Source organism: Dysidea avara, chromosome 1 (genome assembly GCF_963678975.1).
Source record: "Dysidea avara chromosome 1, odDysAvar1.4, whole genome shotgun sequence".
Classification (NCBI taxonomy): domain Eukaryota; kingdom Metazoa; phylum Porifera; class Demospongiae; order Dictyoceratida; family Dysideidae; genus Dysidea; species Dysidea avara.
In genome coordinates this window covers 16276009-16290065 of record NC_089272.1, presented here as the reverse complement: position 1 = coordinate 16290065, position 14057 = coordinate 16276009, and the positions used below count along the sequence as shown (strand labels likewise).

The window sequence follows — 14057 nt, the reverse complement described above, 5'->3', positions numbered from 1 at the left end:
TGGGATAGTATTTAATAAAAAAAACTAGCATTTTTAGGAAGTGGATTAATGAGTCTACACTGTAGTGCCGGCACCACTTACGAACGTGAATGGCTATTATTCTAGCACACGTCTATCCTTTAACTGGACTATCAAACACACCGGTCGAGGTGTGCTAGGGTTCCCAATATGCCCCGAGCATTCGACTTTTAATAGGGCAAGCGTCTATAGTATGCCCCGCGCGAGTATTCGACTTTAGAGCACACGACCAGTAGTTTGCCTCCGGTCTTGCAGGGCACGCAAAAAGTAGTTGTTAGGGTTAGGGTTGGGTTTAGCTCTGGTTTCTTCTTCACTCTTGTTGTATATAGAAGTCACTTCAGTTGGACGTTTTTAAGGTAGTAACTAAGGTAGATGGGTAGCTACAGCACCGGTGGTATAGTGGTTACGAGCATGGACTATGAGTATGGAGGCCTGGGTTCAAGCCCCAGCACCGGATCCATGTATCATTGCATAATAAATGTGACTCTTGTAATAATGTACCAATTAAATTACAGTTATCATTAGCTATTAGTTAAGTAAACGGGCTCCAAATATATACAGGCCAACTTTAAACTCTTTCCCGCTTTAAATTTTACTATATGATAAGTCAACTGAAAACCACATTAGATTCTTTACTTTGGATTTCCAGATAACATAGGTACTCTGATAGGTAAAAAGTACATTTAGCTTAAGTCACCAATTATCGGAACCATTTTGTCACGCAATTGTAATTCCTTAATTCAATAGCATATGAACTTCTGGTTGGAACCATTAAACAGAGCAGTCCTTCGTCTCTTAGTGCACGAAATTTTAATTATCTCACATGAATGAACATCTTGTTATGAGGAAAATCGTAACACCTATCGTGTGCCAATTATCGGCATGGAGTACTTATTATCGGCAACTGTACTTCCATGATTGACCAATTATCAGCACAATGTGCAATTTTGGGTGTAACTCCATGATGGCTTGTTTTTTGGTGAATTTTTTTATGGGAGGTGTAGTCCTTGGATAACTCCATTTCACAGAAGTTTTATGAAGATGAGGCCAGCTGTTTAAGAGATATTCAGGTTAGACATAAGAGTATACTGGTTTCTAATACAAAATTATTTTTACACAATTCCATGCTTAACCAGAATGGCTTGTATAGTGCTTTAACAGCAATAATCACTAAATGAAATGTATTTAAGGGGATATAACAACCCATTGTGGAACTCATTGAGGAACTTGGTAGCCTCCACTATATACCCTGTAGCCTCTATAGTTTACAAGTGTTAAATAAATAATTGGTGCCTGACAATAATTGGCAACTTGCACTAATTACATTTAAAGTCTAAATTGCTACCTTTTCCTTTGAAGCTATAGTATTTAGTAGTGTATCAGCTGTGGTTACTTTAAAAGGTTCTGTGAAGTACACTTAAGTGCTTTTCATTTTGATTATGTTATTAGTGTAACATGTATGTGTAATGGTACACCAAATAATACCCTATTATAAAAATGAAGTTTCCTATTACACTGCTCTTTTTACCTTGTGTGTACATGCAGAGTACACAGGGAATATTATGTTTATTACAACATTCATTGAAATATTTGAATTATGTGACATGCTAGTCACATGCAAGTCACATTTAGGTCACGTGTAATTATGGGATATAAGATCATTGATATAATGGTTAGCCACACCAAACCCACTTGCCTCTTTGTCAATAACAGATTGGTAATAGTGAAAACAGTAAATTATGGGTTCACTTGAAAGGTTGATTTAGAAAGTTTTAGAATATCAAATGTGACCAGATTTTACAAAACCGATCCAAATCACACATCAGGCAAAATCAAACTAACACCTCCAGTGGATAGCTACACTATTGTATTAGTAGTTTTGACACCCAAACTACTTGAGGCTGGTTTCAACAGATGTCTTTTCTCGGTGGTGTGTAGAGCTCGAGTGGCAGTTTTAGGCCTTGTGAAGGACTTGGCTTGGCAAGAACCAGTGGTTTACTGGTGGACAGCCTGATAACGACGTTTTTATGTGGATTTTACTACATATAAGCCACTAAGGAGCCAGTACAGCCCTGTAATCTTGTGTCTGGACTCCAATCATGGCGTGCCTCCATTTTGACCTTGCCCACCCCATCACCCCCACCCTCCACCCCTTTGTGAGCACTCGTGATACTACTTCGCTCGTCCAGCTGCTCACATTTTCTATCTTATTTGGCGGGAAACTCTACAAGCAGCTACAAGTACTGGAAGTGGCCTGAAAGGTAATAGATTGATGCATCATTTGTGTAAATTTCATATGCGTGGTTGCTATCCTTGGAGAGTTATGCTGGCTTGAATTCTTTAAAACCGTTTATCTTGAAACTACTAATGTGCAATTTGGATTGTTTTTCCAAAATCCAGTCAAAAAATTATAGTGTTTGTGGTTTATATACAATGCCTCAAGATGAAGGTTATATTTTTCATTAGATATTGGTATACATGATATGCATACTTTGATCTTTATATAGAAGATAATAAGGCCTTTAAAAACCACAAAGAAACCTGTCCTTGAAGTGGTCAGAGACCTGCTAAACTGGTTAGAGACTTACTAGCAGAAAGATCTCAAGCATTGCAAGTCTCACTTTCAATCATTAAATTGCTATGCTCTTCCAAGTATACAGCCCGCAGTGGGTGACCAGTCACCTAAGCCAATACAAGTTTAACCACTGCATTCCTTTTATAAGCATGCCTAAAAGAATTCAATTATGGGAGGTACATGTAAAGTCCAACATGGTAGCTACGTTTGTTATGACAAACAGACAAATCTAAAAATATCACAGAAAATTCTGTTTAGAGCACATGTGTTTTAGTTAGCATTTTAAGCCTGTTTTATCTTCTATTAAATTATTAGCAAAGTTTACAAAAGACCTAGATGGGTAAGCTTCCTTGTAGAATGGTTGTTATGTGTAATGTGGGTGTGGTCTGTAATCAAAACCATGCCTGGTCTTTAATGCTGTGGCACCGTACAGAAGCTAGCAACAACTTGTGACAACTGTTTGCCTTCGTTATATCTCATCTACAAACTGTAACAGTTGTATACACCTGTTCTTCACACTACTGTGACATCATGGTAACCAGCAACTCGTGACTTCCTTGTTGACACTTCACTACATAATTTGCTATAGCACTGCTCTCAGTTTACTTCTAACTTTGCTAAGAAAACAGTGATAAATTTCAGTGCAAACTTCAATTTTTCTAGCTCTTTGACAAAAACATGTTCAGTCTTCCGCAATTACTGTGTTTTAACATTGTATGATAATTTTATAACGACTTATCCAATCCCACAATGACTACCCATATAAGCAATTCCATTATCCAAGTCAGATAGGAACCATTGTCTTGATTCTTCCTGATTTAAGAACCTTGGTTTGGGTTCCTAACCTATACTTAGATGTTGGCCACCAATTAAAGTTGTGAAGAATACACAATGCATATACTCAGAGACATGTGTATAGATTGGAAATATTGCAATCATTCTACGTAATTTAAAATCTAAGAATAGAGCAATGTCAGCTGCTGTTAGATTGAAGTATGTATTTTTGTTAGTAAATAATATAATTATAGTTCCTTTTATCTTTTACTGTATACCTGTAATTTTTCGCAGTAAGTACTTTAATGGTTTTAACAGTTAATAAAGCTACAATGAAATTTTATTGTGTGAAAATGTATATATGGTCTGGCACATACAGTGTGAAGGCTGTACATGAGCCACCAGTGTTACATGTGCACACCAAAGGAATGACTGCAACACACACTGCAACATTTAGTCTTGATGCTAGTGCTGTACGTATATATGACATCTACAATGATATTTGGCTTTCTCCATGTGCAATTCTTGCTTAATTTAGTCACCTCTTGAGTTTACTGCCTCGGTCATCATTTCCTACAGGGATCATGGACATTATGTCACTACATGTACTTCTCAGTTCAGATGCCCTTTGCAATTGGTTTATCACTGAAGTTAAAATCAATCCAAGTCCTTGGTCAATCCAGATCCTTGGTCTAGAATGTAAAAATCAATCCAAATCCTTGGTTGAGAACAAAATCTTTGAATTGAGCTAGTAGTTGGGAAGCCAGTAGATGAATTTGAATACAACAGTGATGTGTGATAATTTAAAGTGACATCCATGAAATTTAAAACATGAAAATCCTGACAAAGTGCATATCGTGAAACATACATACTGTGAAAATTCCGGGTAATTGGTATGAGATCACAGTATTTTCTGCCATACGTATGCATTTATCTCAATTTGTGCTTTCATGAGGTACAAACAATTCCTGACATGCTTTCAAAGCAAAACAACTTCTAATGAACTTCTAAAAACACAATGTAATCTAAACCAAAACAGCCAAGCTGTAAAAAAAGAGTGCGGCCCCCAATAAGGCCAGGATGAAAAAAGATGCGAAATCCAAGATGGCGGCCAAGAAATGGCTGTGATGGTAGGTTAATGGCAAAAATTTTAATTTACGACAATTCAGGTGAATTTACGTTGCCTCCTCCACTAGAATTCAGCACCAAATTCACCTGAATTGTCGTAAATTAAAATTTTTGCCATTAACCTACCATCACAGCGATTTCTTGGCCGCCACCTTGGGTTTCACATCTTTTTTCATCCTGGTCTTTTTGGGGGCCGCACTCTTTTTTTACAACTTGGCTGTTTTGGTTTAGATTTAATCAACGCATGGTAAATGGGTGGGCGATGGAACAAACTACTCCAACAATTCGCCTGACTTTTCGTGTGGTAGTTACTCATTATACAAAGGTTACATGCCCCTGGTTTCGAGGTGGAATCTTTTAGTAAGCCTGAGATTTCGCCATGCGGATTTTAAAAGATTGCATAATCGATCACTCATGTAGATGATTCACAGTAGTGGTTGCGTGTTTATTATTGTGGGCGCGCGCTTTGTGCTTCTTGGCTGAGTCTTGATTATGTCAGTAGCTAGATGCCTTAGTGTATAGTTATTAGTTAATGCATGTTAGGCTATCAGTGTAGGTCACGGTAGCCCCTCAGAATTGCTAAGCATTATATTATTATGATGATGCTCACCTGATTTTTGCTCTACTAGTAGCTGTCCAGCATTCAGTCGAATCGTCACTACACAGAGCACACCATAGATAATATATTTTCTATGAGTACACCAACATAATGAAGCCTCATGCATAGTATTGACGCGTCCTCGGGAGAGTCAAAGGCATTCAAGCAAGTCAAGAACCACTCTAGGGTCGTGATCACGATCCTGAAAGTCATGAGAGGCTGACCAGATGTGATCATTAGGGATCTCAGTAGCATTATTAATCAACAACTTCCGGAGTATTACAGGCGAAGGGAGTTGTTTGAATTGTGGACTAGTCGCTAAAACTACTGCTTAGTCTACCCACTACCTATTTTTTTTTTTTTTTGCAGTTAAGGCCATGGAATATGGGTATGACACTGTAATTCTGTATTGAGCTCAGCCAGTTCGCAATTTTTCATATTATGCAGTGAAGGACTAAGAAACAGGGATATTCATATATGGGATTTCCGGTCATCCTGGGTGTAGCTACTGTAAAAACAGTGCCGGTATGTTCTAGCTACCTGCAAGTGTCAGATCATATTGTGAGTATCATCTAGTGTGTAGCAGCTAGCTACAGTGTATCAGTATACTAAGCCAGGCTAAACAGTTACTCCCAGACCAACTTCTTTCTAATGCTCTCTTTTGTGTGTGTAAGTCAAGGGTTGGTCACTACCAATAGTCCTGTAGAACTATCTGTGACAGGAATCAAGGTTTTTGATTGACGGAAATATACTCTGATCACTTGATTTTGCCTTAAAAACAGCCTTGATTGCTTAATAATTTAGTACATGTTTTTGTAAATTCTCATTTTCGTTGTGAGCTAGCTTAATCACCGCTTTCTAGGATGTCTTGATTCCTGATTCAGTGCTAATTTACCTCTTGGTCGCTTGTTTTGATTTTGATCCCGGTTGCAGTGGTTCTACAGGACTATTGGTAGTGACCTTGTAAGTGAGGAGATATCAATTCAAACACTAAAAAGTACAAGAAAAGTAAAGCTGTTAGTTACCATAGTCACTGGGAATGTTTCAAACTTGTTATTAGAATGATCCTCCCAACTTAAACACCCTATATATACTGGGTTTGACACTTGGGTGTTATCTGCATGACAGTTTGAGATTGACTTTGTTTACATATGTTATTGCTATGGATCCTGCATTCTGTGTATTCCTATGTATTGTGCTAAACAATTACAGAAGTGTAATCAATTTCAATGTAGGAGAGTAACCATTAAACTGTCTTCATTATCAGTGTTTAAATGGATGTTCCTTTAAAATGCTATAGTGTGCTTTCCCCAAGGTCCCCAACTAAACTAGAGGCAAGCAAGGATGTATCACAAGGAAATCGATTTCGTATTTACATACTGTATACAAATAATTATTCTGAGTATATATAATATTTGGTGAATGAACAAAATTGCTACTGTCTTGGGAAAACTGTATAGCCTATTTACAAGTATTGAGAGTATTTAGAGTGTTTTAGCATTCCAATGGTTGAAACTGTACCACCAATTCCTTACTTCTCAGACCATCCATTGTACAAGTAACCTAGATCATTTTTCTTGAATATGTGTGATATATCAATAGAAATTTTATTGTTATCATAATCTACTACAGAATGCAATTTGAATCACAACAAATGGAACAGATCACTATGTCGGGTGTGACAATCACATTTGCAAAGTATGTACTTCTTTGTCTAGTATACAATGTAGTAACTAATAGGTGTGATTATATCTTAAGCAAAGGGATTGAAAAGACAAGGGCTCTACTAATATTATATGTAGCAGTACATTAAAGGGCATTTTACATCAAAATACGCTAATAGAACAGTCAACCACTCTAATAGTACACCCAAAAAGATTTGTTAAAGTTCTGGTATAAAGAGGTAGTGAATTGAAAATTAGCATTTTCTTGATTTCTGAACTGTGAATCTCACCATTGTTTCAAGCATTCTGTTTTATTGAGGTTGAAATTCTATACCCTTCAAGTACTGCAGAATTTGGTAGTTGAAACTTAATGTATTCACTATTGAACTACAAGTAGCTGCTCTTGGAATGGTCCAAAAAGTACTAATGGTGAGTTGCCATTTAATGTACAGTCTGAAATACTTCCATTTACTGCTCCAATACTAACTCTAAGAAAACTTAGGGCACATTAAGGCTATCAAGACCCACTCCTTCCTGAGATATACCTAGTTGTGTTCCACATCTATCTTGATTTCTCTTTTATATTAACTTGACAACAATGATAATCTTTAGATATGCAAAGGGTTAGCACCATATTTGTAAAATCTTAGATCTCTCTTGGTCAGTGCACCTAAAATGCTATTTTTAATTCAAATAAAAATCTAATCTGAGGTGCTATAATTAACAATAATTTAAGATACCATGTTATTGTGTACCTGCTTTCTCATAAACAGTGTTATGATATCATGCCAACTTAGACCCCTAAACTGGTTGTGTACTGTTGTTACAAGTATCATGAAGTTACAAACAAAGTCATGAGACCAATAAAGTTTGTAAAATGATTTAGGTATAGTCTTCACCTGTGTATATCCCACTAAATCATGTTACCATAAGAATATTCCCTTGCAGCGATTAAGAAATTGTGTACTACTAATCTTAAGCAAGTAAAATGCTAATTGTGTATATCATGATGTTAAATTGACTGTTGTATGGATGTTATGCAAATCATGATCAGACTGCAGAATAACAGTTTATAGATTCATTAAAAAGAAAGAAGTAAACTTTTTACACTACCTAAATGCACAGCAAGTCCACATTTTGATTGCAATGATTTTGTATAAAATTCACAAATCTTCAGAATCGTGCCCAAAGTTGTGTGCCCAATAAGTTATGTGCCTAATATGTGTGCCCAAAGCAAACATGTATTGTATGTACTGTATGGGAAATAAGTTGATATGATGGGTTACACTTATAGCTTTGATTTCTTCAAACATGGTTGCAAAATTATGCAACACCCCATTAGAGAAATTAAGGGGCCCAGGGCAAAGAGTTAAAGTGGGGCCCTTCACCCAAGTTGTAAGGTGAAGACAAAAAAAAAAAAAAAAAAAAAGGGTCACAACCTGCTGGCAATGACAATAACTACCCATCACCAACCATATCTCCTTATCTATAAGCTTGCTACACTGCTCCTCTGAAGAATACTGTGACTGCCTTATTAGAGTATTTAGATCTGACTGCTCTATTAGAGTATATCGATCTTTTAAACAGGTATTCAGGGGGCCCTTCATGGGGCCTCCTGGGGCCCCTTTCAGGCTGGGGCCCTGGGAAAAATTCCCCAGTTGCCCCCCCGCCCCCCTGTGGGTGGCCCTGCACCCCATTGTAGCCCAGTCGGGGAAGACTGGGCTTATTGCCTATTTTAAAATGACAGTTTTAAGTATTTGATGTGTTGTAGCTCACTTTCCCCACCATTTTAGATAGTTTTTAAATTGAGGTTGACTGATCAGGAGAGCTCCAAATGAGGTGGGAGGTGGGGGCTCAGAAGGAGAGCAAAAGGCTATGCAAAAAATTGAAGAAGAAGGCATAGGGATGAATTAAGCCAAATTCATGCAGGTATCAAAATTGGCTGAAATGTATAGTACAAGTCTTTGTTCAATACCACAGAACTTTATAGCCACATACAGCCATCCCAATGCTGACAAGAGCTCCATTAACTTAATAAAGGCTCCACACTGCATGTACGGATTGCCATTTGGCTTGAGAAAAGCAGCCAGCAAAAGGAGACCACTCAAGCCTGGCTGATTTTGATTGTAAAATTTGATAGTCTATTCATAGAGCTTTGCATTTCTGATGAAAAATTGAATCTGCTGACATGGGAAATTAAACCGACCCAGTAACATAAGACGATGTTGTACTTAGCATGTATGTTAATGTCAGCAACCAAGCATACTGATATTTGGTGGGATAGTGGAAATAGATGAATTGGCAGAAACAGTAGAATCATTTCCAGTGTATGGATAGCCTATAGAAGCACTACATAAGTAGCAGGGAGATCTCCTCCCTAATCTGTTAGCTATTATACTAACGTTAATGTTTATCTAATCCAAAACAGCCAAGCTGTAAAAAAAGAGTGGGGCCCTGAGAAAGGCTATGGTGAAAAAAGATGTGAAATCCAAGGTGGCGGCCAAGAAATGGCTGTGATGGTAGGTTAATGGTAAAAATTTTAATAACGACAATTCAGGTGAATTTTGTGCCAAGACCAAGCGGCACCAAATTCACCTGAATTGTTGTTATTAAAATTTTTACCATTAACCTACCATCACAGCCATTTCTTGGCCGCCACCTTGGATTTCACATCTTTTTTCACCATAGCCTTTCTCAGGGCTCCACTCTTTTTTTACAGATTGGCTGTTTTGGATTAGATTTCACTTCGTTTTGCATTTGTATATCCCAAAGCTGGCCTATGGCCGGCTTTAGGGCTTTTTAACCTGTCATTTTTTCTTTACTACAGGAAGAAGAAAAGATGAAGCAGGGTGATTTCTTTGTAGCTGACCTCTCTGCAAGGTGACCCTTCTAGCTGATCCCTCTACCGGATGACTTGTTTGTAGCTGAACTCTCTACAGGGTGATTTGTTTGTAGCTGAACTCTCTACAAGGTAACTTCTTCTAGCTGATCTTTCTACAGGGTGATTTGTTTGTAGCTGAATTCTCCACAGGGCGATTTGTTTGCAGCTAAACTCTCTACATGGTAGTTTCTTTGTAGCTGAACTCTCTACAATGTAACTTCTTCTAGCTGAACTCTCTACAGGATGACTTGTTTCTAGCTGATCTCTCTACAGGGTGACTTGTTTGTAGCTGAACTCTCTACAGGGTGATTTGTTTGTAGCTGAACTCTCTACAAGGTAACTTCTTCTAGCTGATCTTTCTACAGGGTGATTTGTTTTTAGCTGAATTCTCTACAGGGCAATTTGTTTGCAGCTGAACTCTCTACATGGTAGTTTCTTTGTAGCCGAACTCTCTACAGTGTAACTTATTCTAGCTGAACTCTCTACGGGTGGCTTGTTTCTAGTTGATCTCTCTACAGGGTGACTTGTTTCTAGCTGAACTTTCTACAGGGTGATTTGTTTGTAGCTGAACTCTCTACAAGGTAATTTCTCCTAGCTGATTTTTTTACAGGGTAATTTGTTTGTAGCTGAATTCTCTACAGGGCAATTTGTTTGCAGCTGAACTCTCTACATGGTAGTTTCTTTGTAGCTGAACTCTCTACAATGGTAATTCTTCTAGCTGAACTCTCTACATGGTGACTTGTTTGTAGCTGAACTCTCTACAGGGTGATTTGTTTGTACCTGAACTCACTACAAGGTAACTTCTTCTAGCTGAACTCTCTACGGGTGGCTTGTTTCTAGCTGATCTCTCTACAGGGTGACTTGTTTCTAGCTGAACTCTCTACAGGGTGATTTGTTTGTAGCTGAACTCTCTACAAGGTAACTTCTTCTACCTGACCTTTCTACAGGGTGATTTGTTTGTAACTGAATTCTGAAGAAAAAAACGAAGAAATTAAAACGAAATTTTGTTCGCTCGTATCTCGGAAATGGCTGGAGCGATTTTCTTCAAATATGGTATGTAGACTACCCTAACTGGGCGGCACGTCTCCAGCAAATTTGGTTCCAATCGGATAAGGGATCACAGAGCTACATAGGTGTGAAAATTGCGTTTTCTTTCTTCCTGTTAATATACTCACGGTGTAGCGCGCCGGCTTCTTGGGCCGCACGACACACTATCGTGTGTCTTGATAATGAACAACTCACCATAATTAAAGTGTATGCTCTTTGTAACACGAATTCTTTCAGTGTAATATAACTAGCACCACAATTACAACATGAATCCTTCCTGCTGTGATTAGGTGATGGCCTCATTGATCAGACCCCGACAATCTGTATTTGAAGCTCATACTGCTGGAAGTTCCTAGTTAGCATTCTCATGTGACTGATATAATGACATCTACTATTCAATGTTCTTGTTTATCATTAAGTACAATAGTACGTAATAACTAGGGATTGGTAAGAAATCATATGGCTTTGTAAATTTTTTTGCACTTTAAAAATGTCTTGTAATAAGTTTTATTCAAAAAAATCACTTGGAATACATTAGTACTGTTTTAATGATGCTGTATCTTGGTTAAATGAAGCAAAAAGTCGAATGCTTTGATGTACAGTGAGTTTTAAAAAATTTGAAATTCACCTGAATTTCATCTGCCTGCCTGCTGTAAGACCCAGTTGTGCTAGTAGGTGTATGGCTCCAGAAATTTCAAACAGCCAAGATAATGACAGCGGATCCATGAATCTGTTGTTCTGCACCATGCATCATTCATTTGCTTCTTTGTTCTTGAAGGAAAATTAATAATTGTGGCACTTAATAGTTGCGGCACGAGCCTCAACCAAACATGTAATTTTGTGATTGCATGTGCGTAAGGTGAGTGTGAACAATTGTAGTAGCCAAGGAGGTATCTCCAGCATTTATTAATACTGGTTAGTTGATTTGTAGTGTTACCAGTTTTGTTTGTTTTGCGAGGTAGCTAGCTAATAATGCCTTTGAGGGCGGATCCACCTTAGGATCCAGAGTTCTATAAGCAAGGGTTCCACTCTAAATGGTGGACTCTCAAGCAATGTTTTACTGTTAAATCATCAACATTTAGACCAATAGAAATGCAGCTGAAGCCTTTAATGGGTGCTGTAATAGCTTTAAACAACAAAGCGATAATTACTTTTAGAGGCGCTTGTTGCGTATGAAGGTAAAAGATAGCTGCTTTAAGTGATATTTATACTATGTGGAAAACAAAGAGTATAATATAGCTAGCTAGCTAGACATAAAAGTAAACAAACTAGTTATTAAAAAAGTTAAAATTTTGAAAGGAAGTAGGGATTGATATAATATACATGCTACAAAAAGTAGCTAAGGAAATAAGCTTAAAATGTTACAGCTGGAATGATAAATGATCCATGCAACAAAAGTAAGGAAACAACATTAGATACTAAAATGAGACACACTTTAATCCCTACTTTTGGCTAATTTGATGGTCTCATTTCAAAATACTAGCCAAAAGTAGGCATTAAAGTTTGTCTCATTTTAGCAAGTAGTCGTCTAATCTTGGTTCCGTACTTTTTATTGCATATCATTTCTCATTTTAGCTGTAACATTTTTGAGCTTGTTTCCTTAGCTAATTTCCTTAGCTAATTTTTGTAGCATGTATATTATATCAAACCCTACTTCCTTTTAATTTAAAATTTAAAATCTTTTAATAGCTAGTTATAAACAATGTGACAGTTAATTGTGAGAGAATGTTGAAAATCATTTTAGAAGGTTCTATCACATGTATATTCAAATGCTCTAATAGAACAGATACTTCATCTATGATCTGTACTGTATAGAAAAAGTAATTACTATTTATAATGTTGGCAGTTTTGCTATAATGCATGGTTTAAATTTTTAATATTTTTAACTAGGGAAAATTATGCAAATTGTTTATAATGTAGATATTTACTTAGTATTACACACTTTTCATCGATAAGCATGTGAATGTTACACAGAATTTGCATATGACTGTTCTTGTGCTTGGTATAGTTTAGTTCTATGAAGCTATGTATCACAGTAAGGGAACATTCTTATTGTAATATGATCTACAATGGTAGACAAAGGTGGAAACCATATCAAAACTAGATAAAATATATTAATGGTCTTATGACTTTCATTATCACAACAATACAAAGTTCCATGAAATGTAACGATATGTAGTAATGTTAACCTTTAATGTGTGTATCCCATTGTAGTTGTGAGGATTAGTATTGTTTGTTACATAATCCATTGACCAGTATCATACTGTATGGTAGTAATGTATAGTAGGAACCATTGAGGTTTGGGCTTTCTTGCCCAAACGTATCACCTAAACCCATCCTTAATTTTCCTTTATAACAGCTTGGTAGTGTTGGTTAGGCATAATTAAGTACATAAATGTCTTCAGAGCAACCCAACAAATTTATTTAACAGAAGTTTCTACTGATTGCCTGACTAATACTTTCAACCAAGCATAACTGGACTACTTGACTTATTTCGTCACTGTTTGATGTCTCTTCAGCCTGAGGTGCAGCAGCTACTATACACACATTAAAGACTTACCTTTGTCTACTTTTGTGTCTTATTTCTTTCTCCAAAATCACATAGGTGTTAATTGGTGGTAACATGTCATGACTTCAGTGCTTCCATTTTCAGTTTGTAAATATTTTTCTTCATTTTTAATGCATGTGGAATATACATAGCTGAAAACAAAGCAAAATAACCACTTTGCAATTCAGTAATCGATAGTTGGGATTTTATAATGTGTCTGGCACCCTTCAATCCTTTGATGTGGTATGTAATGGTTCATCAGTATTGAATTATGTTATTAAATATGTATAATGTATTACGTTTGAGTAGAGATCAGATATGAAAAGCAATGAAATGAAGGGTCATATATTGTAGCTATATACTGGTTACCTTGGCTATTTCATTGATAGGCTAATATCAAGAGTTCATAATATTTGTATGGGGGAGAATGTCTAACTGGAGTACATTCAGCAAACACACTGCTGCAAATAACACCTCAGGCTTCTCTTAGAAGAAAGATGTGACCTTATTTATGCCATTCATCACCTATCAACAGTTCTTTGTCATCAGTAGAATCAGGCTAGAAGTGTACAAATGATCAAAAGTGAACTTGTAGCAGTGTGTTTGTACAGGACATACTGGCAGTTAGACACTCTCCCCCATACAAATCAGAGGAGTTTGGACATAGTATATGCACTTCTGAAATTTATTACTGTGAATTGCATATTTCTAATATGTGATGAGGAGTAAGTGATAGAAAAAATGTTTAGCAATATCCATGTCCATGCTTCTTAAGATAATGAAAAATTCTTATTGTACGGAAAGTGTGCGAGTTTCTAATTATC

At 36.8% G+C, this 14057-nt stretch overlaps 1 long non-coding RNA gene across 23 annotated transcripts in view; it reads left to right on the top strand.

Moving 5' to 3' along the window:
- Positions 1-14057, top strand: part of LOC136257808 (uncharacterized) — a 61557-nt gene that overhangs the window by 2939 nt on the left and 44561 nt on the right. For 21 of the 23 annotated variants that reach the window (XR_010702210.1, XR_010702192.1, XR_010702193.1 and 18 more), the window contains exon 2: positions 6726-6791. The exons of the other annotated variants lie outside the window; for them this stretch is intronic. This is a non-coding gene — a long non-coding RNA (uncharacterized lncRNA). The remainder of the gene's footprint in view (positions 1-6725; positions 6792-14057) is intronic. 23 annotated transcript variants of the gene reach the window in all.